Here is a 25,051-nt window from a genome sequence, read left to right as displayed (position 1 = left end):
TTGTGGTGTTGGATTGGGAGGTGGGGAGAAAGGCAATCAGACTATTAAAGTCTTCTTAAATAATCTGGAGGACTGAGTGAGGAGCAAAAATCCTCACCTGCAAAATGGGGTTCCTTATCTGTAAAGTGGGTTTCAATTCTGTTCTTCCTCCTACTTAGACTGTGAGCCCCATGTGGGATGGGGACTGCGTCCAACTTAACTTATATCTACCTCAGACTTAGAACAGTGCTTGGCATTCAATTCAGTCATTTTTTATTGAGTGCTTACTGTGTGCAGAGCACTGTACCAGCACTTGGGAAAGTACAATAAAACAATAAACAGACAAATTCCCTTTCCACAACGAGCTCGCAGTCTAGAGGGGGATATGATAAATGCTTAGGGAACATAGTAAATACTTAGCAAATGACATTATCGTCATCAAAGTATCCAAATTGACCCTAATTTACCTTGGAGTTAATTTTCTCATGTAAATGCATGTTCTAAATTAGGATTTATTCCAGAACCTATGGAAAAAGAGTATGAAATTCCACTTTGTGCTTTGTTCTCCAACATTAACTTTAAACTACTGTTTAATCTTTATTAAAGTAGCTCATAGCATGAGGAGTTCTATTATTGAGACGCAGCGTGGCCTAGTGGAAAGAGCCAGGATTGTGAATTATGAACATGGATTGTTTTCAAACTGCTTAACTTACATCTACCTCACCACTTAGTACAATGCCTACCACATAGTAGCACTTTACAAATGCCATTAAAAAAAGGAGGATACCAAGGGTCCTGGAAGCTGGTGGTCAGCTGGATTCCAGAGGAATCGGGGTCTGTTTGGTTCAGAGACTAACCAGTAGTGGCGAATGGCTATGTGGTCTGAGTATTTCTCAAAGCACTTACTACGTGCCAAACAGTATGCTAAGTGTTGGAAACGAATAGCAGTCTTACCTAGTGCGAAGAGCATGGGCCTGAGAGTCATTGGATTTGGGTTCTAATTCTGGCTCCACCACTTGTCAGGTAGGTGTGTGTCTTTGGACAAGTCACTTCACTTCTCTGTGCTTCAGTTACTTCATCTGTGAAATGGGAATTAAGATTGTGATCCCCATGTGGGTCACCTGGTTAACTTGTATATACCCGGTGCTCAGTGTGTAGCCTAGTATGTAGTAAGGACTTAACAAATACCATAAGAAATAAACCAGTGAGAATTAGAAAGGACCCCTAGACCTCAAGGGGTTCATAGTCTGATTAACCTGTATCTACACCAGCCCAAAGTACAGCATCTGGAACATAGTAAGTGCTTAGAAGCAGTATGGTCCAGTGGAAAGAGCCCTGGCCTGGAAATCAGAGGTCCCGGGTTCTAATCTTGGGTCCACCACCTGTCTGCTATGTGATCCTGGGCAGGTCACATCACTTCTCGGGGCCTCGGTTACCTCATCTGTGAAATGGAGATTATGACTGTGAGCTCATGGGGACCATGGATTGTGTTCCAACTGATTTGCTTGTATCAACCCCAGCACTTAATACAGTGCATGGCACATAGTAAGCATTTAACAAATACCATGACAAAAAAATGAGAGGGAATGGAGAATGGAAAAGGGCTGAGGGAGAAGGAGCAATAGGAATGCTCTGTCCTCTAGACCAGTAAGACTAGATTCCTCCCTTAATAATGAAGGTTATATTTGCTAAGAATTTACTATGTTCTTTATTAAGCACTGGGGTAGATACAAATCATCAGACTGGACACAGTCCCTGTCCCACAATCTAAATAGGAGGGGTAATAGGTGCTGAATCCCCATTTTGCAGATAAAGGAACTGAGGCACAGAGAAGTGAAGTGAGTTGCCCAAGGTCACACCAGTGACAAGTGGCAGAGGCAGAATTAGAACTCAGGTCCTCTGCCTCCCAAGCTCAGGCTCTTCACCATGCCGTGCTGCTTCCCTCAAGTGGATCCCTCCATCCTCCTTTTACCACAGCAAGAACGAAGGCAACTTCATCCCAGAAATGAAGTTGCTGGTGACTATCTTCCCAACGGTGGCCTTCATGTCCTCGTTCCTCAGGCTGTAGATGAGGGGGTTCAGGGTGGGGGGTAGCACTGTGTAGAACACAGATACCAGCAGGTGCAGTGTTGATGGGGAGGATGAGGTCGTGTTCAGATAGGCAAACAAACCCATGAAAAGATAGAGAGACCACGGCTAGGTGAGGCAGGCAGGTGGAGGAGGCTTTGGCCTGGCCCTCAGTGGATCTCATTCTCCATGTGGCCCAGAAGATGTGGACGTAAGAGACAAGGATGCACATGAGGCAGCCAAGAACCAAAGTGACACTAACTGCTAGAGCACAGAACTCTGCCCGGGCCTCTCCTGGGCACACGAGTTTGAGCAACTCGGGGACATCACAGAAGAACTGGTGGATGACACAAGAACCGAAGAAGTGGGTGGAGAAGATGGCGGCCGTGTGCATCAGAGAGTAGAGGCCCCCGCTGAGCCAAGAAGTGGCAGCCATCTTCCCACAGGCCCCTTGGTCCATGATGATGTCATAGCTCAGAGGGTGGAAGATGGCCACATAGCGGTCGTAGGACATCACTGTGAGAATGGCCAGGTACACAGCAACAAATATCATGAAGGAAAGCAGTAAGCAGTTGGGAAATGCATCTCAGGAAAGAGATGGATTAACGATTGCTCAGGGCAGTGCAGTGAAGATGTATTTAGGGATGGTGACACAGATGAGGCAGAGGTAGAGGTTGGACCTGAGGAAGAAGAACATGTAGGGGGGGTGGAGGTACCGGTCAAGCGTGGTGATGGCAACGATGAGGTCACTCAAGACCCTTTCTGAAGGAGTCAAAGATCAAGATATCGAGGTATTCCACCAAGCTTTCAAAAAATTGCAAAGCCAATCGAGATTGGCTTCCTGGCACCATGGACACTACAGTTTGTAATGTGTTAATGGGGTAAAGACTGTAACAATTGTCCCTCAGTTAATAATTCTACTCGAGACCTAATAAGCAACAGGATGAAGGGCAAATAGAGAGTCCCCAGATTGAATGACTGAATCAGAAAGAAGAAAGGTGACAGGAATAGTAGTAGTAGTAAAAGTAGTAGTTTTAATAATGCTAGTAGTAGTATTCTCCTCTCAGGGTCGCACCTGGAGAGTCTCCAGTACTCTACCAGTCACGACTACAGGACAGAGAGTCAAGCAGAGGGCTACCCATTCTATTCCTAGCTTGGGCAGTGTTTAGCGAGTGGAAGGCAATCTGCTATAAGTCAAAACTTCCCTGTGTTGGTCAGCAGTGGCATGGCAGAGAGTCGAGGGCAGATACTCATTCACTGTGCATGAAATGGTAAACCATTTCCGGATTTTTACCAAGAAAATTCTATGGATATACTACCGCAACGATTGCAGATGGAAGTGGGGCGATCTGAAAGAGATGCATCTATGGCGTCTCTATGGGTTGGACACGACTCGACAGCATAAGGCAATAAGTGGTAGTATTCCTTTCCCTCAGAGTCTAAGCTCGGTGTGGGCAGGGAATCTGTCTGTTTATTGTTGTATTGTACTCTCCCAAGCGCCTAGTACAGTGCTCTGCAAACAGTAAGTACTCAATAAATACAACTGAGTTGAAGGAATGAATGAATGAATAGTATTTATTAAATTCATCCTGTGCAGGTCACTCTACTAACACTGGGTACACTGGTGGTTTACATAATCTAAAAATAAAAAAGTCTCCAGCTCTTACTCTTCACTTCTCCCAATCTCACCTTCTTATAGTGCCTCCTACTCAAAGCTCTTGTTTCCTGTTTCTGCTGTCTAGAATTCCCCGCCCCCCCCCAAATCTGCTCAGAGTCTTCCATCCCCCTTTTTAAATGCTATTGGCTAAGTGCTTACTACGTGTTGAACATTGTTCTACATGCTGTGGTAGTTACAAGTTTATTATTACTATTAAATTTTCTGACTCCCAGACTCGTGCTCTTTCCACTTGGCCACATTTCGCTGTGTCTGCCACTGAAGATTCTCCAGAGAGCACAAGGGCTTGTTGGCAATGGGACACACAGCCTGCGGACACTTTGTGGTTCTGTGTTTGAAGAAGTGTCTGGCCCCTTTGAGAGACCTGCTTCCACTGAGGTTCCTTGGCCTCTTCTGGATATTCTACACATCATTCAATTAATGACATTTATTGAGCATTTATTTTGTGCAGAGCACTGTATTAAGCATGTGATAAAGTCCAGTACAACAGACCTGGTAGCCACATTCCCTGCACACAATCAATCTGTGGTATTTACCGAGTGCTTACTGTGTGCATATCACTGCATTAAGCACTGGGGAGAGTAAAATACAACAAAATTGGTTGACCAGTTCTCTGTCCACAATGAATCCATGGTATTTATTGAGTGTTTGCTGTATGCAGAGCCCTGTACTAAGCACCTGGGAGAAAACAATACAACACAATTGGTAGATACGTTCCTTGCCCATAAAGTGCTTGTAGCCCATAGGAATTGGTTAATCAATCGTATTTATTGAACGCTTATTGTGTGCAGATCACTGTACTAAGTGCTCAGAAAAGTACAACAAAACAGAGTTGGAAGATACATTTCCAACACTTGTTTGTCCAGTGATCATGAGTACGCAGGTGCAGCAAACAAGGTTGCTATTTCTCAGTGACTGTGATTGCACCCTCTCTGGGAGTGTGGAAGGGGACAGGAGAGACGGAAGGAAGAGGAATCTCAGGTCACATATGCCACCGAAATCCAAGATCATCAGTTGGATCCAGTAACTCTTACATCAGGCAAAAGCATCCCTATAAATATCCCCCTTAGTCTGCTTCCTCCAACGTCCAGGAGCAAGGACCGTCTCCATCCAGGCACTGCATCCGTGGGTGGAATGAATCCTCGGGGAGCCTGAAACGCTGAACAGCTCTCTGATCTCAATCTGTCAGCCTCTGGATCAGCCTGTCCCTCCAGTGAATAGTTTTCTCTATGTGCTTCAGGGCCGTGGCCATGAAGCTTAGAATTCTGTGGACCATCCTATTCTTCCAGCTTCGTTGTATTCAGTGCAGAATGGTTAACCGTCCCCGCACCTTGGAGAAAAATTATTCCAATGGCTACTATAAGGATGGAGATGTGGTGATCGTAGGACTCTTCTCTCTAGATATGATTCTGAGTCATTTAGGTGTCCTTCAGAACTTCACGGAATAGCCACTTTTCTATCCAAAATCCACAGTGTGAGAGTTGGTGTTTACCAGGATGTAGGATGGGTGGGAATGGAGGTGGGGATTGGGCATCAATGGGAGGGGGAGAAAGGAAGGACAGTCGGCATGGGTGTTGGCACACCAATGGCATTGACGTCTACAGTGAAGGGTCAAGGGCCAGAACACACATGTAGCCGTTCAGAAAACTCAAATAAATCAGTCAGAGGTATTTATTGAGGACTTACTGTGTGGAATAGCACTGTACTAAGTGCTTGGAAGAGTACAATACAACCGAAGTGGTAGACACTTTCCCTGCCTATAAGCACTTAGTACTAAGCACTTAGTTCAGCGCTCTGCACACAGTATGACATCAACAAACGCCGCTGATCGACTGATTGGTTGATTGCCATTTGTACTGTTTGGGAGAGTACAATATTACAGAGTTTGGAGACACAAATTTATTGGAGTCAGAGGGAGATTTTAAACCTATAAATTCCCTCTTTTACTTTCTCTGCTCCTTTAGACTGTAACCTCGTTGTGTTCAGGGAACATTTCTACCGACTCTGTTGTATTGTATTCAACGAAGCAATTTAGTAGACTGCTCTGTATACAGTGAGTGTTCAATGAATAGCACTGGCTGATTGCTCCATGAGTCAGTATCTACTGCTGTTATGTAGAGAAGCAGCGTGGCTTATGGGAAAGAGCATGGGCTTGCGAGTCAGAGGTCGTGGGTTCTAATCTCGGCTCCACCTCTTGTCAGCTGTGTGACTTTGTACTAATCACTTAATCAATCAATCAATCAATATTTATTGAGCGCTTACTGTGTGCAGAGCACTGTACTAAGCGCTTGGGAAGTACAAGTTGGCAACATATAGAGACAGTCCCTACCCAACAGTGGGCTCACAGTCTAGAAGGGGGAGACAGAGAACAAAACCAAACATATTAACAAAATAAAATAAATAGAATAGATATGTACAAGTAAAATAAATAAATAGAGTAATAAATCCGTACAAACATATATACATATATACAGGTGCTGTGGGGAAGGGAAGGAGGTAAGACGGGGGCATGGAGGGGCGCGAGGGGGAGAGGAAAGAGGGGGCTCAGTTTGGGAAGGCCTCCTGGAGGAGGTGAGCTCTCAGTAGGGCCTTGAAGGGAGGAAGAGAGCTATCTTGGCAGATGTGCAGAGGGAGGGCATTCCAGGCCAGGAGGATGACGTGGGCCGGGCGTCGACGGCGGGACAGGAGGGAACGAGGCACGGTGAGGAGTTTAGCGGCAGAGGAGCAGAGGGTGCGGGCTGGGGTGTAGAAGGAGAGAAGGGAGGTGAGGTAGGAGGGGGCGAGGTGACGGAGAACCTTCTTAACTTCTCTGGGCCTCAGTTACCTCATCTGTAAAATAGGGATTAAGACTGTGAGCCCCATGTGGGATTACCTGATCACCTTGTATAAACGGCAGTGCTTAGAACCGTGCTTGGCACATAGTAAGAGCTTAACAAATACCGTAATTAATTAATTGATTCAATCATATTTATTGAACGCTTACTGTGTGTAGAGCACTGTACTAAGCACTTGGGAAGTACAAGTCGGCAACATATTGAGAAAGTCCCTACCCAACAACGGGCTCACAGTCTAGAAAACAGACAAAACGTGTAGACCGGTGTCAAAATTGTCAGAACAAATAGAATTAAAGCTATATGCACATCATTAACAAAATGAATGGAATAGTAAATATGTACAAGTAAAATTAATAGAGTAATAAATCTGTACAAATATATATACTAGTACTGTGGGGATGGGAAGGAGGACAGGAAAAGGGGGGCTCAATCTTGGAAGGCCTCCTGGAGGAGGTGAGCTCTCAGTTGGGTTTTTAAAGGGAGGAAGAGAGCTAGCTTGGCGGATGTGTGGAGGGATGGCGTTGCAAGCCAGGGGAAGGACATGGGCCGGGGGTCGATTGTGGGACAGGTGAGAACGAGGTACAGTGAGGAGAATAGCAGCAGAGGAATGGAGGGTGCGGGCTGGGCTGCAGAAGGAGAGAAGGGAGGTGAAGTAGGAGGGGGCGAGGTGATGGAGAGCCTTGAAGCCGAGAATGAGGAGTTTGTACTTGATTTGTTGGTTGACAGGCAGCCACTGGAGATTTTTGAGAAGGGGAGTAACATGCCCAGAGCGTTTCTGCACAAAGATGATCCGGGCAGGAGAGTGAAGTATAGACTGAAGTGGGGAGAGACAGGAGGATGGGAGATCAGAGAGTCATCTGATGCAGTAATCCAGTCGGGATAGGATGAGAGATTGAACCAGCAAGGTAGCGGTTTGGATGTAGAGGAAAAGGCAGATCTTGGCGATGTTGTAGTGAGACCGGCAGGTGTTGGTGATGGATTGGATGTGTGGGGTGAATGAGAGAACAGAGTCGAAAATGACACCAAGTTTGCGAGCTTATGAGGTGTGAAGGATGGTAGTGTCGTCTACAGTGACGGGAAAGTCAGGGAGAGGGCAGAGCTTGGGAGGGAATATAAGTTATGTGTTCTTTAGATCTTTCTCCTGTTGCTTTCCCTGACTGCATTTCCTCCCAAGATCACTTTTTACATCAAGCAGACCCCAGACCACACCCACCGCCTCTTTCATCAGGACTGTTATTTATCACCCTCTTCCAAGCACTTAGTATAGTGCTTTTACATACAGAAAGTGTTTAATCAAAATCTCTGATTGATTGACTCCCCACCTAAATTAGTTTGCTGTCTCCTTGAGGCTTTCCCTCTCAGAGATTTGGGAAAGTTGGGACTCACTTCCTACTACCCTTGTAGCTCCCGGGGGCTTTCTCCTCCCCATCTCTGTCCTACTGCTGCTCGACAGTTCAACACACAGTTCTGGGGTATTTGTTCAGTGTTTCCCAGGTACCACGCACTGTACTAAGCACTAGTGTAGAGTCAAGCTAATCAGGTTGGACACAATCCATGTCCGGATGGGGCTCACAGTCTTAATCCCCATTTCACAGATGAGGGAACTGAGGCACAGAGAAGTGACGTGACTCATTCAGGGTCACATAGCAGACAAGTGGCGGTGGTGGGATTAGAACCCAGGTTCTTCTGACTCCCAGGTCTGAGTTCTTTTTGCTATGCCCCGATGTGTCAGTGCCATCTCCCATCTTTCCCATTACAGATACTTCACTAAACACTACAAGCATCTCACGGCCCTGGTTTTTGCTATGGAGGAGATCGACAAGGACCCCAACCTGTTACCCAATATTTCCCTGGGCTTCCACCTCATCAACGTCCACTTCCTGGAGATGAGCACGGCTGAGAGTTCCATGGCTCTGCTCTCAGGAAGAGACACAACGGTCCCCAACTACAGCTGTAAGCCAGAGTGGTAGGACAAACTGCCGATTGTCATAGGAGGGATATCGTTGGCAGTGTCCACTACTGGCTCCTCCTCCCCTCCCCATCACCCCGACTCCCTCTCTCTGCCCTATCCCCATCCCGCCCCACAGCACTTGTGTATATATGTACATATTTATTTTTTATTCATTTTATTAATGATGTGTATATATCTTTAATTCTATTCATTTATAGTGATGCTATTGATGCCTGTCTACTTGTTATGTTTTGTTTTGTTGTCAGTCTCCCCCTTATAGAATGTGAGCCCGTTGTTTGGTAGGGATTGTCTCTGTTGCCGAATTGTACTGTCCAGGCGCTTAGTACAGTGCTCTGCACACAATAAGCACTCAATAATTACGATTGAATGAATAAATGAATACATGAGCCAAAGTCAATGAAACAGACTTGTGTCTTTGCCTGGAATGAAAGATGCTGACTCGATGGAGACTGTAAGCCCCTCGTGCAAAGGGAGCCTGTCTGGCAGCTCTGTTGTATTTTCCCAAGCATGTAGTATGGGGCTCTACACCTAGCAAGTGGTCAGGAATGATTGATTGATTTGGGAACATGGAGTGATTCATTGATTCATTCATTCATTCAATCAATCAATCGCATTTATTGAGCAGTTACTGTGTGCAGAGCACTATACAAAGCACTTGGGAGAGGACAATGCAACAATAAACAGATACATTCCCTGCCCAAACAAGCTTACGGTTTAGAGGGGGGGAGACAGACATTAATACAAATAAATAAAATTACAGATATGTACATAAGTGCTGTGGGGCTGGAAGGGGGAAGAGCAAAAGGAGCTAGTTTGGGCAACACAGAAAGGAGTGGGAGATGAGGAAAAGTGAAGCTTAATTTGGGAAACCGTTTTGGAGATGTGCCTTCAATAAGATTTTGAAGTGGTCTAGAGTAGTTGTCTATGGGATTTCAGGAGGGACGGTGTTCCAGGCCAGAGGCAGGGCATGGGCTAGGGGTTGGTGGGGAGTTAGGTGAGAGAGAAATGCAGTGAGAAGATTCATTCACTCATTCATTCAATCGTATTTATTGAGCGCTTACTGTGTGCAGCGCACTGTACTAAGCGCTTGGGAAGTACAAGTTGGCAACATATAGAGACGGTCCCTACCCAACATCGGGCTCACAGTCTAGAAGGGGGAGACAGACAACAAAACAAAACATATTAACAAAATAAAATAAATAGAATAAATATGTACAAATAAAATAAATAGAGTAATAAAAACGTACAAACATATATACATATATACAGGTGCTGTGGGGAAGGGTAGGAGGTAACGCGGGGGGGATGGGGAGGGGGTGGACGGGGAAAGGATGGACGGGGCTCAGTCTGGGAAGGCCTCCTGGAGGAGGTGAGCTCTCAGTAGGGCTTTGAAGGGAGGAAGAGAGCTAGCTTGGCGGATGTGCAGAGGGAGGGCATTCCAGGCCAGGGGGATGACGTGGGCCCGGGGTCGACGGCTGGACAGGCGAGAACGAGGCACAGTGAAGAGATTAGCGGCAAAGGAGCGGAGGGTGCGGGATGGGCTGTAGAAGGAGAGAAGGGAGGTGAGGTAGGAGGGGGCGAGGTGATGGAGAGTATTGAAGCCGAGGGTGAGGAATTTTTGCCTGATGCGTAGGTAGCAAGTATGAGGGCTGGGTCGTAGAAGGAGAGAAGCAAGCTGAGATTGGAGGCAACAAGTGGCGGAGTGCCTTAAAGCCAATGATGAGGCGCTTTTGATTGATGTGGAGGTGAATGGGCAACCACTCGAGTTTTTTGAGGAGCCGGGTGACATTTCCTGAATGTTTTTGTAGAAGAATTATCTGTGCAGCTGAGTGAACCATGGAGTGGAGTGGGGAGAGACTGGAGGCTGGGAGGTCAGCAAGGAGGCTGATATAGTAATCCCGGAGGGATAGGATGAGTGATTGTACTAACATGGGGATGTCTGTCTGTCCGTATGTCCACTCTGGAGTCCCCTCTTCCCCTGCTCTGCGTCCCATGTAGATCTGCTACGGTCCAGAGGAACCTACTCTCAGGGATAAGGTCCGGTTCCCCTCTCACTATCAGAACTCTGTGAGTTCCCGAGATCTACTTTCGGGGATGATCCGACTCATGAAACATTTCCACTGGGTCTGGATCGACCTCCTGGTCACTGATGACATTCAAGGGGAGGCGTTCGCTACAGTCCTAACAGAGGAGATGGCCAAGAATGGCATCTGTGTTGCTTATGTTGAAAGAATCAATGAATATTTTACCAAATATACCTATAGGATTGACTACCACTACAAACAAATTATGACATCATCAGCGAATGTATTCGCTGTCTATGGGGATACATACTCTTTACTGTCGTTTGTTTTTAATGTGCATAGCTTCCCTATTTTCAGCAAAGTCTGGGTCACCACATCCGATTGGAATTTGACAAGCAATCCTCTTATCAGAAATAACACCCTTTTCCAAGGCTCCTTGTCATTTTCAGCCCATAGGAAAGAGATTCCGGGTTTCAGGGATTTCGAATGGTCCCTGAACCCTCAGAAATATCCACAGGAAATGTTTCTTCCATCATTCTGGCGGTGGACCTTTGATTGTCCATTTGTAGATTATCCGGATAGACCTGATTCCCTGGGACTGTGTGACTTAAACGGTACATTAGAGAGTAGGTCCTTGGACCTCTGGGACATGAACCTGTCTCCCCAGAGTTACAGCATGTACAGTGCTGTATACGCCATCGCTCACACCCTCCACCAAGACATCTGGGCTTCGAAAGACATGGAGACATCAGGAGATGGACCAAGTCGGGTCGGGCGACCAGTAGGTTTGACATCCTGAACTATCAGAGTTTACAGAACGGCACCGTAGTCTATGTCAAAATGGGAGAGTTCATCCCCCTGGCCTCAGCTGGCCAAGATTTCATCATTAGTGAGGAGTGGATAATGTGGGATGGGCTATTTTCTCAGGTAATAACGGAGGAGGAGGAGCAGCAGGAGGAGGCGGAGGATGAGATGACCTGCATGCTGTGACAAATGGCCTTCGGAGCCATCTTCTCCGTGGTCATTTCCTCTATGTTGGCCAAGACAGTCACCACGGTTCTGACCTTCAGGGCCACTGGGCCAGGGAGCCGAATGAGGACGTGGCTGGGGCCCAGGGCACCGTCCTCCATCGTCTGCATCTGCTCCCTCGTCTAAGTGGGCATCTGCATGGTCTGGCTGGGGACCTTACCTCCGTTCCCCAACGTGGACATGGCACCCGAGGCCGGGGTCATCATCATCCAGTGCACTGAGGTCTCCACCACCCCTTTCTACTGTGTCTTGTGCTACATGGGGCTCCTGGCCCTGGTCAGGTTCACGGTAGCCTTCCTGGCCAGGAAGCTGCCGTACAGTTTCACTCCACCCTCAGTCCCACGGTCTTTCTATCAGTAAGTCAGTCAGTCAATCGTAATCATTGAGTGCTTACTGTGGACAGAGCCCTTGGGAGAATGCAGTGTAACAATGCGACAGATACATTCCGGGCCCACAACGTCCATATCCATAATTTATTTTAATGTCTGTCTCTTCCTCTGACCTGGATGCTTCTTTTGTACAGGGAACGAGTCTTCGAACTTTTGTATTGTACTCTGCCATATGCTTAGTACAGAGCTCTATACACAGCAAGTGCTCACTAAATAATAATAATAATAATAATTGCATTTGTTAAGCGCTTACTATGTGCAAAGCACTGTTCTAAGCGCTGGGGAGGTTACAAGGTGATCAGGTTGTCCCAACGGGGGCTCACAGTTTTAATCCCCATTTTACAGATTAGGTAACTGAGGCAAAGAGAAGTTAAGTGATTTGCCCAAAGTCACATGGCTGACAGTTGGCAGAGGCTGGATTTGAACCCATAACCTCTGACTCCAAAGCTCGTGCTCTTTTCACTGAGCCACGCTGCTTCTCTTAATACCACTGTTTGATCGGTTGATTGAAGAGGCGTTATTGGATGAGATCCTAGATTGTCATCTTCGACTGGAAGCTGGTAGAGCTGGAAAATGGATGAAATAAAATGAGAAGATTCCTTACCACTGGCTTTAAAGCACTCCCTCCTACCTTATCTCATTGATCTCCTACTACAGTTCAGCCCCCACACTCTGCTCCTCTAGCGTCAGCTTAATCACTGTACCTCAATCTCCTCAAGCTTTCCACCTATCCCTACCCCATGTCCTCCCTCTGGCCTGGTACTCCCTCCTCTTCCGTAAACGCCAGACCACCACTCTACCTACGTTTAAAGCCTTATTAAAGCCACATCTCCTCCAAGAAGCCTTCCCTTATTAAACCCAATTTTCCCCCAGCATCGTCTTCCTTCTGTGTCATCTATGTGCTTGGATCTGTGCCTTTTGGGCATTGATATTTGTCCTTACAGCACTTAAGTACGTATCCATGAGTTATATATTAAAATGATTTTTTTATATTGATGCCGGTCTTCCCCTCTAGACTGTAAGCTTGTTGTGCGCAGGGAACGTGTCCACCAACTCTGTTGCATTTTACTCTCCCAACCACTTAATATAGTGCTCTGCACACATTAAGTACTGAATACATGTCATTAATGGTTTGACTGTCTGATCGATTACTCTCTAAAGTGCCTAGTGCAGCACTGAGCACACAGTTACTGCTCAATAGATCACACTGACGATGAAAACTGCTCCAAGCTCTGACTGAACTCATAGTCTCCCACCCTTTTGTAAGGAGTACAACATTTCCCTGGGAATTCTATATCCTTTCCTGTCTTCCCCCATGCCCCTGAGTCCCAAGGAGGAAAGGCTCAATGTCCTGCCCATTTCTCTCTTCCCCTCCTCACAAAGAACCTCTGCTCTGTGTGTAGTGAGAGCTGCTGGCCGGGATTCAGAAAAAGCAGCTCGGGAAGGGAAAGCCCCCTGCTGCTGCGACTGCATGCCCTTGTGCCGAGGGAATGATCAGTCATCGAACGGGTAGGAGTCCGTGGAGAATCGTGCTTCCTGGTCAAACAGCAGTGGGCCAGGCAGGACATTTCGGGAGAGCTTTCTGAGGGCGAGAAATAATAACGATAATAGCAACAAAGACTGTGATGTTTGTTAAGCATTTCCTAGGTGTCTAGAGAAGCAACATGGCCTAGTTGATAGAACACTGGCCTGGGTTCTAATCCCAGCTTTGTCACTTGTCTGTTGTTGTAACCTTGGATATGTCACTTCATTTCTCTATGCCTCAGTTCCTTCATCTGCAAAATGGGGATTCAATACCAGTTCTTCCTCCTACTTAGGCTGTAAGCCCCATTTGGGACCTGATGATCTTGTATCTAATCCAGTGCTTAGTACAGTGCTGGGCACATAGTAAGCATTTAACAAAACCCCTAATTATTATTATCTGTGTCTAAGTCTCTGACAGAGGCACCAAGACGCTTAGAGGTTTTTTAATGGTTTCTGTTGAGTGCTCACTATGTGCTAGGCATTGCACTAAGCACTAGGGTAGATACAAGCTAATCAGGTTGGATACAGTCCATGTAATGATAATGGTAGCATTTGTTAAGTGCTTACTATATGCCAAGCACTGTACTAAGTGCTGAGGTGAATAGAAGGAAATTGAGTGAACCCAGTCCCTGTCCCACATGAGGTTTACAGTCTCAATCCCCATTTTACAGATGAGTTAACTGAGGTGCAGAGAAGTGAAGTGACTTGTCCAAGTTCATACAGTAGGCATGTGGCAGAGCTGGGATTAGAACCCATGACATTCTTACTCCCAGGCCCGCGCCCTATCCATTACACCATGCTGCCCCAAATGGGGCTTATAGTCTTCCTCCCCATTTTACAAATAAGGTAACTGAGGCAAAGAGAAGTGAACAGATTTGCCCAAGGTCATGCAGCAGACATTTGGCAGAGCCGGGATTATAAACATGGTCCTTCTTGTCAGGGTTGGATCCTGTTCCTGGTCCACAGCCTTTGCAATTTGGGAGGCTTCCCTCATTCTTCTGTCATCAATCAATCAGTGGTATTAACTGAGCACCTACTTTGGGTGAAGCACTGTTCTAGGCACGTGGGGAGTACAAGATAGCAGAGTTGGTAGACATGTTCCCGGCCCTCAATCAATCAATCAATCGTATTAACTGAGTGCTTGCTGTCTGCAGAGCACTCTACTGAGTGCTTGGGAGAGTACGATATAATAGTTGGTAGGTACGTTCCCTGCCCTCAAGGAGTTTACAGTTAGAGGGAGAGACAGACATTAAAATAAATAAAGGGTGTGGACTATGGGGTTGAGCAGGGTGGAGGTGAATACATGATAAAAATCCAAGTGCAAATGTAACTGGGTAGACTGAACCAAATTTATCATTCCAGTCAATCAATGGCTAAAGAGATCAGTGTAACCAGAAAGGGATGATCTTCCTTTCCCACGACGAACCTCTGGAAATGGTTATGGTGTTCTTAACTCTCTGTTTTTTTCTCATCAGCGCTCTGGTTTGGGGGGTCTCGTGGCTCAGTTGAAAACGCATGAGCTTGGGAGTTAGAGGTCATCTCCAGTGGCTACCAATCAACCTACGCATCAGGCAGAAACTCCTCACCCTCGGCTTCAAGGTTCTCCATCACCTCGCCCCCTCCTACCTCACCTCCCTTCTCTCCTTCTACAGCCCAGCCCGCACCCTCCGCTCCTCTGCCGCTAATCTCCTCACCGTGCCTCGTTCTCACCTGTCCGGCCGTCGACCCCCGGCCCACGTCATCCCCCTGGCCTGGAATGCCCTCCCTCCGCACATCCGCCAAGCTAGCTCTCTTCCTCCCTTCTAGGCCCTACTGAGAGCTCACCTCCTCCAGGAGGCCTTCCCAGACTGAGCCTCCTCCTTCCTCTCCCCCTCCTTCCCCTCTCCATCCCCCCTGCCTTACCTCCTTCCCTTCCCCACAGCACCTGTATATAAGTACCTATGTTTGTACATATTTATTACTCTATTTATTTATTTTACTTGTACATATCTATTGTATTTATTTTATTTTGTTAATATGTTTTGTTTTGTTCTCTGTCTCTCCCTTCTAGACTGTGAGCCCACTATTGGGTAGGGACCATCTCTATATGTTGCCAACTTGTACTTCCCAAGCGCTTAGTACAGTGCTCTGCACACAGTAAACGCTCAATAAATATGATTGATTGATTGATGGGTTCTAATTCTGGCTCCCCAACATGTCTGCTGTGTGACCTTGGGCAAGTCATTTAAGTTATCTGAGCCTCAGTTACCTCATCTGTAAAAGGGGGATTAAGACTGTGAGCCCCACGTGGTACAACCTGATCACCTTGTACCATCCCCAGCGCTTAGAATAGTGCTTCACACATAGTAAGCGCTTAACAAATGCCATTCTTCTTCTTCTTCTTCTTCTTCTTCTTCTTCTTCTTCTTCTTCTTCTTCTTCTTCTTCTTCTTTCTTCTCCTTCTCCTTCTCCTCCTTCTCTTTCTCCTCCTTCTCCTTCTCTTTCTCCTTCTCCTTCTCCTTCTCCTTCTCCTTCTTCTTCTTCTTCTTCTTCTTCTTCTTCTTCTTCTTCTTCTTCTTCTTCTTCTTCTTCTTCTTCTTCTTCTTCTTCTTTTCTTCTTCTCCTCCTTCTCCTTCTCCTTCTTCTTCTTCTCCTCCTCCTCCTCCTTCTTCTCCTCCTCCTCCTTGTCTTCCTCCTCCTCCTCCTCCTCCTCCTCCTCCTCCTCCTCCTCCTTCTTCTTCTTCTTCTTCTTCTTCTTCTTCTTCTTCTTCTTCTTCTTCTTCTTCTTCTTCTCATTATTATTATTATTTATCCACCACTGGGACATCCCCATAGTGAAAGCTAAAATCACAGTCTCCGTTAAACGCTCCTCACTGCCCTCCTGCTCTTCTTCCTGTTCTCCTTGACCTTTGTTGGCCTCCTGGACCCGGCCACCTGCCTTCTGCGACAGATAACCTTGGACGTCACCTTCTCAGTGGCCATTTCCTCCATGTTGGCTAAGACAGTCACCGTGATCCTGGTCTTCAAGGCTACTGGGCCAGGGAGCAGAATGGGGACGTGGCTGGGGCCCAGGGTGCCTTCCTCAATCGTCTGCATCTGCTCTCTCATCCAAGTGAGCATCTGCACGGTCTGGCTGGGGAACTTCCCCTCCCTTTCCCTGACGTGGATGTGGCGTCTGAAGCCGAGGTCATCGTTGTGCAGTGCAACGAGGGCTCTGCCACCACCTTCTACTGTGTCCTGGACTACATGGAGCTCCTGGCTCTGGTTAACCTCACGGTGGCCTTCCTGGCCAGGAAGCTGCCAGAGAGCTTCAACGAGGCCAGGTTCATTACATTCAGCATGCTGGTGTTTTGCAGCGTCTGGGTCTCCTTCCTGCCCACGTACCTGAGCACCAAGGGCAAGGCCATGGTGACCCTGGAGGTCTTCTACATCCTGGCCTCCTGTGCCGGGCTCCTTGGCTGCATCTTTGGGCCCAAGGTCTATGTGATCCTGCTGAGGCCGGGCAGGAACACCAGAAGGCAGCTCCTGGGGCAGCAGGGGAATCCTTAAATGGGGTACAATCAGGCGAGACCCCCCTCCAGGGCTAGGCTCACGGAGGTGGGTACTTGAAGGCAAGAGTTCAAATCTAGCCCCTCCCCATGAACACAAGACGCCATGAGAGTCTCACAGAGAGTACTGTTTCTCCTGAGGTGATTTCCCTGATCAGCTCCTAAATCCTTCACGGTCCTCCCTTCCCTTTGGCTTCCAGCCTCCCGCCCATGACTGATCATGAGGACATAGGTTCGGTCAAGTAGCGGGCCAATCTCTGTCCCCAGGAGGAGGCTGAGGGCAGCGCTTCCCACAGGCAGATAGAGAAAGAGGCAGATCGCAACATGGCTATCCTGAATATCTGGGAGAGCCCTAATTGAGTGGGACGGGGCACATCAATTCCGAATCAGTCCCCACTCTGAGCCTCTGATCCTTACCCTTCCAGCACTGCCCTCTTCCCACCTCCCTCATCCAATCAATCAGTAAACCAATAGTATTTATTGAGCACTTATGGTGTACAGAGCACAGTACTAAGCCCTTGGGAGAGTATGAAATAACAGTATAACACATTCCCTGCTCACAACGTGTTTATACTCTAGAGGGGGAGACAGACATTAATTTAAATAAATAAATTACAGCTATGTAATTCCACTCCCACTCTCTTTTGCTAGGTCGTTTGTCCTTCCATTAGCCACACCTTGTGAACATCACTTCTCCCATTTCTCATTCTTATCTCACCAATAAATGTGCAAAATAAAATGCTTAGAACAATCATTCAATGATATTTATTGAATGCTTACTATGTGCAGATCACTGTACTAAGTGGTTGGGAAAGTACTATGTAACAGAACTAGTAGATGCAATACATGCTCATTGGGAGTTTACGTTATGCAGGGGGAGATAGAAATTGAAATATTTTACAGACAGAAAAATTAGTGGAGTATAAGGATATGTACATGAATGGTGTGGGTCTGGGGTGAATATCAAAATGAGTAGATTTTCCCATAGAATTACACGTTATAAATTAGAATTTGCTCCAGAAGCTATGGAATAAAAAATTTACATTCCATTTTGCACTATATTCCTTAACAATGAATGACATTAAACTAACGTTTAATCTTTATTAAAGTATCTCATAGCACGAGGACTGTTATTATTGTGTCCCATCTTGGCCTAGTGAAAAGAGCCCAGGCCTGGGAGTCAGAGGTCCTGGGTTCTAATACTTGCTCCACCATTTATCTCCTGTCTGACCTTGGGCAAGTTACCTCACCTCCTCCTCTTTTCCCTTTTCTCTCAATCAATTAACCAATCGATCAGTGGTATTTATTGAGCACTTACTGTGTGCAGAGCACTGTGCTAAATGCTTGAGAAAATACACTGTAATTGAGTTGGTAGACACATTCTCTGCCCACAGCAAACTTTCAGTCTAGACAGGGAAGTTACAGTCTAGAACTTCCAGGCTAGAATCAACAGTGTTTTCCTCTTCTATCTATGGGACCCACCACTCTCCGGAGTTTGATCAGGATGAAGAAATCTGGGAAAGACAATTTATGACCATCAGTTCCAACATGATGACTTCATGTCCTCCAGCTCCAGCTCCCTGTTCTTTCCACCTGTGAGCCTGTTGTTGGGTAGGGACCGTCTCTATATGTTTTCGACTTGTACTTCCCAAGCGCTTAGCACAGTGCTCTGCACACAGTAAGTGCTCAATAAATACGATAAATAAATAAATAAATACTGCACATTCACTTTTTTCAATGTCATTTGTTAAGCGCTTACTACATGGCAGGCACTCTACTAAGTGCTGGGAATATACAAGATAACTGGGTTGGACACAGTTACTGTCCCTCATGGGGCTCAACAGTCTTAATATCCATTTCTCAGTTGGGGTAACTGAGGCACAGAGAAGAGACTTGCCCAAGGTCATGCAGCAGACAAGTGGCAGAGCCGGGATTAGAAGCCAGGTCCCTCTGCCTCCCAGGCTTGAACTCTAGCCTCTAGGCCACACTGCTTTTCCCTGGCAATCTCAAGAGGGTGAAACAGCATTCCATTTTGGCTTCCTCCTGTATTCTATAGTTTTTTATTGGGTATTTGCTAAATGCTTACTATGGATCAAGCACTGTTCTAATAACTGGAGTAGGTACAAGTCTGGTCTAATTAAGCAAGTCTGATTAATTAAGCGAGTCTAATTAAACAAGTCTGATCTGTGAGTGTGGGGCTCACAGTCAAGGTAGGAGGAAAAACAGGCATTTAAACACCATTTTACAGTTGAAGAAACTGAGGCACAGAGAAGTTAAGTGACTTGCCCAAGGTCACACAGCAAGCAATTGGAAGAGCTGGAATTAGAACCCAGATCTTCTGACTCCCAGGCCCATGCTCTTTCCACTAGGCAACTCTACTTCTCACAGTTGAACCGGGATAATGTCTGTCTGTACCAGAGCATCACTTACCCAGACCTTGACAACATCCATTCCTCCCTTCAGAATGGCTCCCGACCATCATTCAAATAATCGTGATAGTCATCAATCAATCAGTCACGAGAAGCAGCATGGCTCAGTGGAAAAAGCACAGGCTTGGGAGTCATGGGTTCTAATTCCTATTCTGCCACTTGTCAGCTGTATGAATTTGGGCAAGTCACTTAGCTTCTCTGTGCCTCAGTTACCTCATCTGTAAAATGGTGATTAAGACTGTGAGCCCCATGAGGGACAACATTGTATTCCTCCTCCCTCCCCCAGCACTTAGGACAGTGCTTGGCACATAGTAAGCGCTTAACAAATGCCATTAAAAAAATCAATCAATTGTATTTATTGAGCACTTACTATGTTCAGAGCACTGTACTAAGCACTTGGGAAAGTACAAGTACAGTAATTAAGAGAGACAGTCTAGATGGGGGGAGACAGATATCAGTACAAGTGAACAGACATCAATGTAAATAAATAAAATTACAGATATGTAGATGATATCATAATGATATTGGCGTTATCATGGAGAGCCTTCTCAATGTGAATCACTACATAAATCAATTAGTGGTGTTTATTAAGCACTTACTGTGTACAGAGAACTGTACCAATTGCTTGGGAACCTACAATGGAGTTGGTAGACAAATTCCCTGCCCACAAGGAGCTTACAGTCTAGGGGAATCAGTCAATAAATCTATGGTATTTGTTGAACGCTTGCCATGAGCAGAGCACTGTACTTAGAACTTGAGAGAATACAATAGAGTTGGTAGACAGAAACACTGCCCACAGGGCGCTCACAGTCTAGTGGGGGAGAGAGAGAAAAATTTCAGGCAGGAGAAATTGCGGAGTATAAATATGTACATAAATGCTCTGGGATTGAAGGTGGGGTGAATTTCAGTGAAGGTGAAGTGTGTGAACGATGCAGAAGAGAGGGTGGGGAGGGGAAATGAGGGCTTAATCAGGGATGATGAAGAAAATTAATGATGTAGAGGAGAAAGAGAAGCTATTAGAAAGCCACACTTCACTGTTGGAAAGAAGTTCAGGAAAGCAGCTATAATACTGGTCCAAAAAATCCTTTTGCCCCACTAGAGACAAAAACAGAGTTTTGAGAATCAGCATATCCTAGTGGAAAGATACCGGATTTGGGAGTCAGAGGACTTGGGTTCTATTCCTGCCTTTGCCAATGGCTTGTTGTGTGACCCTGGGCAAGTCATTTAACTTCTCTTTGCCTCAGTTTCCTCAAATGTAAAATGCAGAGTAAATATCTGTTCTCCTCCTACTTAAACTGTGAGCCCCATGTGGGACAGGGACAGCGCTTAGAACAGTGTTGACCACAGAGTAAGTGCTTAACAAATATAGTAACAATAATAATAGTAATGATAATAATCGGGGCTGGATGAACCACTGATGACGTTTCATGTAATCTTACACGTGCCTATGCCTTCAAAACTGTCTAACTGGTCCTTCCTCTGATGTTCCTCTGGTGCTAACCTTCTCACTGTACCTCGATCTCGTCTATCTCGCAGCTGACCCCTCGCCCACGTCCTGCCTCTGGCCTGGAACGCCCGCCCATCTCATATCTGACAATTACCCTCCCTTGTTTCAAAGTATTATCATGGGCACATCTACTCCAAGAGGCCTTCCTCTCCTCCAAGAGGTCTTCCCTGACTAAGACCTCCTTTCCTCTTCTCCCACTCCCTTCTTTGTCACCTTGACTTACTCCCTTTATTCACCCTCTTCCCAGCCCCACAGCACTTATGTATATAGCTGCAATTTATTTATTTATTGTATTGTGTGTCTCCTCCTCTAATAACAATAATAATAATTGTGGTATTTGTTAATCACTTACTGTGTCCCAGGCACTGTACTAAGCACTGGGGTGGATACAAGCAAATCAGGTTGGACGTAGTCCCTGTCCCACATGGGGCTCACAGTCTTAATCCCCATTTTACAGATGAGGAAACTAAGGCTCAGAGAAGTGACATGACCTCCCCAAGGTCACACAACAGACTTGTGGTGGAGCCGGATTAGAACCCACAATCTTCTGACTCCAATGCCTGTGTTCTATCCACTATGCCATGCTGTAAGCTCGTTGTGGGCAGGAAGTATGACTGTTTATTGTTATGTTGCCAACTTGTACTTCCCAAGTGCTTAGTACAGTGCTCTGCACACAGTAAGCACTCAATAAATACGATTGAATGAATGAATGTCTCTCCCAAGAGCTTAGTACAGTTCTGTGCACACAGTAAGTGCTCAATAAGTACTACTGACTAACTGACTTCCTGAGTCATGATATTCCCAGAGAAAGGTTCCTACAATGCCCACTTTGCCTCTTTCCTGCCTCTAAATCACTGCTCTGTACCAGAAAACAGTCAAAGGTGAACTTACCCCACAGTAAAACAGATAACAGCAATGAGTCTACCAACTCTGGTGCATTGTACTGTCCCAAGAGCTTAGTACAGTGCTCTGCATAGAGTAGGCAGTCAGTATAGAGTAAACACTCAATAAAAACCATTGATTGATTGACTAATCAACTTTGACTAAAGTTGCTTCCCTTTTCTTGTCTTATGCCATCGAGTCATTTACAACCCATAGCGATGCAATGGACACATCTCTCCCAGGACACCCCTCTCTCCATCTGCAATTGTTCTGGTGGTGTATCTATAGAGTTTTCTTTGTAAAAATATGGACGTGGTTTAGTATTGGCTGTTTCCACGAAGCTAATTTGAGTCTCGGCCCTCAACTCTCTCTCATGTCGCTGCTGCCCAGCATGGGTGAGATTTGATTGTAGCAGATTGCCTTCCACTCACTAGCCACTGCCCAAGCTAGGAATGGAATGGGTAGGCCTGGTAGAGTACTGGAAACTCTATAAGTGTGACCCTTCAAGAGGGTTGCTTCCCTTACCTGTAATTTATTTTAATGTCTATATTCCCATTTAGGCTGTGAGCTCCTTCTGGGCAGGTAGGGTGTCTACCAACTGAACTGTACTGTACTCTCCCAAGCACACAGTATGTGCTCAGTGAATACCATCGATTGATAGACTGATTCCGCTAGACTGCAAGGTCCCTGAGGTCAGGGATTGGGTTTACGAACTTTATTGTGCTGTACTCTCCCAAGTGCTTAATAAGTGCTCTGCACACAATAAATGCTCATGAAATACCACTGATTGATTGAACGATTCCTCTAGATTACAAACTCCTTGAGGATAGGGATTGTATCTTCCAACTCTAATGTACTGTGCTCTCTCATGTGCTTAGTACAGTGCTCTGCATTCAGTAAAGTAATTGCTCAGTAGGTATCATTGATTGATTGCTTAGCCCTCTTCATCATGGCTGAGCAACTCCACCACAAACTGCTGCCTCCCCTACAGTCTAAAGGACTAATGAAAGAGCAAACAGTGGAACACTGTCTTACAGAACATACTTCCCAGACTGGCCTTCAGCTCTTTGTTCCTGAGGCTGTAGATGATGGGGTTCGTGGCTCGGGGCACTATGGAATAGAACATGGACAGAAACAGATCCTTCGCTGAAGGACCATTTGACTTGGGATTTAGATATGCAAAGGCCCCCATGGAGAGGAAATGAGTGACAACGACCAGGTGGGGCAGGCAGGTGGAGAAGGCTTTGGACCGACCCTCCACCGATGGCATCTTCAGCACGACGGAGAAGATATGGACTTAAGAGATGTTGATGGAAACGAAGAAAAGGAAGGAGGCTTGCAGTAAAGGATGTGACTTTGACTTCTCTAAGGAACACAGTGGAGTCAGCTTGGGCCAGGAGGTGGGGAGTATCACAGAAGAAATGGTGGATCACACTGGATACACAGAAGGGCTTGGAGAACTTGGCAGCCATGTGCATGAGGCCGCAGAGGGCACCACTGAGACAGGAGGCGGCTACAATCTTCCCGCAAGCCCCTCTGGTCATGACGACCTCGTAGTGCTGATAGTGGCATAGAGGTCGTGGGGCATCAGAGTGAGCAAGATCATTTCAGTGGATGCCAAAAATATAAAGAAAAAAACTTGTAAAACATATCCCAAGAAATAGATGGATCTGTTGTTGGTCAGGGAGTTGACAATGGACATGGGAACGGTGACGGAGAGCAGACAGGGGATGATGACAGCCAGGTTGCTGAGGACGAAATACATGGAGGTGTGGAAACGCCCGCCGAAGGCAGTGGCAGTGAAAATTATGAGGGTATTTCCCATCAGGGCTGCCAGGCAGACCAGGAGGAATAGCGCGACATGGACTAGCTGCAGCTCCCGGACCTCCGAGAACCACAGCAGGAGGAATTCTGTCCCCGTGGTGATGTTGAACATTCCCTCGCCAGTGATTCTGTGGGTACCCTGGGGAATAAGAGATTGGAAAATGAAAATGGAAAGGCAATGCTTTTCCATATCAATTCTGGAGTTACTGGACGCTGAAGAAAATAAGAAAAATGTTCATTCCCTTAGAAAACATTTCACTTGATATAATAATAATAATAATAATAATAATAATAATTGTGGTATTTGTAAGTGCTTTCTTTGTGCCATGCACTTTATTAAGTGCTGCGGTAGATACAAGATAATCAGGTCCCGCACAGGGCTCACAGTCTCAGTAGGAGGGAGAATAGGTGTTTAATACTCGTCTTGCAGATGAGGGAATGGAGGCAAAGAGAAGTCACCCAGAAGGCAAATGGTGGAGCCAGAATTAAAACCCAGGTCCCCTGAGTCCCAGGCCACTATAGCACTATACCACTCTGCTTCTCTCTTGTCCTGTTGCTTTTAGACTGAAAGCTTCTTTTGGGCAGGGAGCTTGTCTACCAACTCAGTTGTATTGTCCCCTCCCAAGAGCTTAGTACAGTGCTCTGCACACAGTAACTGTTCAATAAATACGGTACATCCAATCATTGATGTAAATGATTGTACATCCAATCGTTGATTTTTACTGTACTAGTTCTAAATGTGTTCATGTTGCCCTTGTGAATTAGAATATAAGACTTAATGGACAGAGAACATGCCAATTAATTAATTAATTCAGGTAGTTATTGAGCAATTATTATGCACAGAGCATTAAACTAAGTGCTTGGGGGAGTGCAATATAACAGTGATGAGCAACGCATTCCCTGCCCACAACTAGTTTACAGTCCATATGTGTGTTTTGTAGAGAATGATCTCACTTTTGCCATGAAAGAGCAAACAAATGTGAGTGGGAACCTCACATACTACCCAGAATAGGTCAGATGAGTAGAGATAAATGCTTGCAGTATTTGTTAAGCACTTACAATTTGTTAAGCACTATTTTAAACTCTGGGGAAGATACAAGGTAATCATATCAGATTATTTTTATAATATTTGTTAAGCACGCTCTATTTTCCAGGCACTGTACTATTCTCTGTGGTGGATACGAGCTAATCAGATTGGACCCAATGTATGTCCCACATGGGGCTCACGGTATTAATCCCTATTTTACAGGTGAGGTAACAGGCACAGAGAATATAAGTGACTGGCCCAAAGGCACACAGCAGACAAGTGGTGGAGCTGGGAGTAGAACCTAGATCCCCTGACTACCAGGACCATGCTCTTTCCATTGGCCATGCTGATTCCAAACAAGA

At 46.1% G+C, this 25,051-nt stretch overlaps 2 pseudogenes; both read left to right on the top strand.

Annotated features, from left to right (window-relative positions):
* Positions 1 to 2,895: 2,895 nt before the first annotated feature.
* Positions 2,896 to 10,820, top strand: LOC119948787 (annotated as a pseudogene).
* Positions 10,821 to 11,760: 940 nt separating this feature from the next.
* On the top strand, positions 11,761 to 22,834 carry LOC119948785 (annotated as a pseudogene).
* The last annotated feature ends 2,217 nt before the right edge of the window (positions 22,835 to 25,051 follow it).

The sequence above is a fragment of the Tachyglossus aculeatus genome, chromosome X3, assembly GCF_015852505.1.
Source record: "Tachyglossus aculeatus isolate mTacAcu1 chromosome X3, mTacAcu1.pri, whole genome shotgun sequence".
NCBI classification, from domain to species: domain Eukaryota; kingdom Metazoa; phylum Chordata; class Mammalia; order Monotremata; family Tachyglossidae; genus Tachyglossus; species Tachyglossus aculeatus.
Note: the sequence above shows the minus strand (reverse complement) of the source record. Positions and strands in the feature narration are given on the sequence as shown.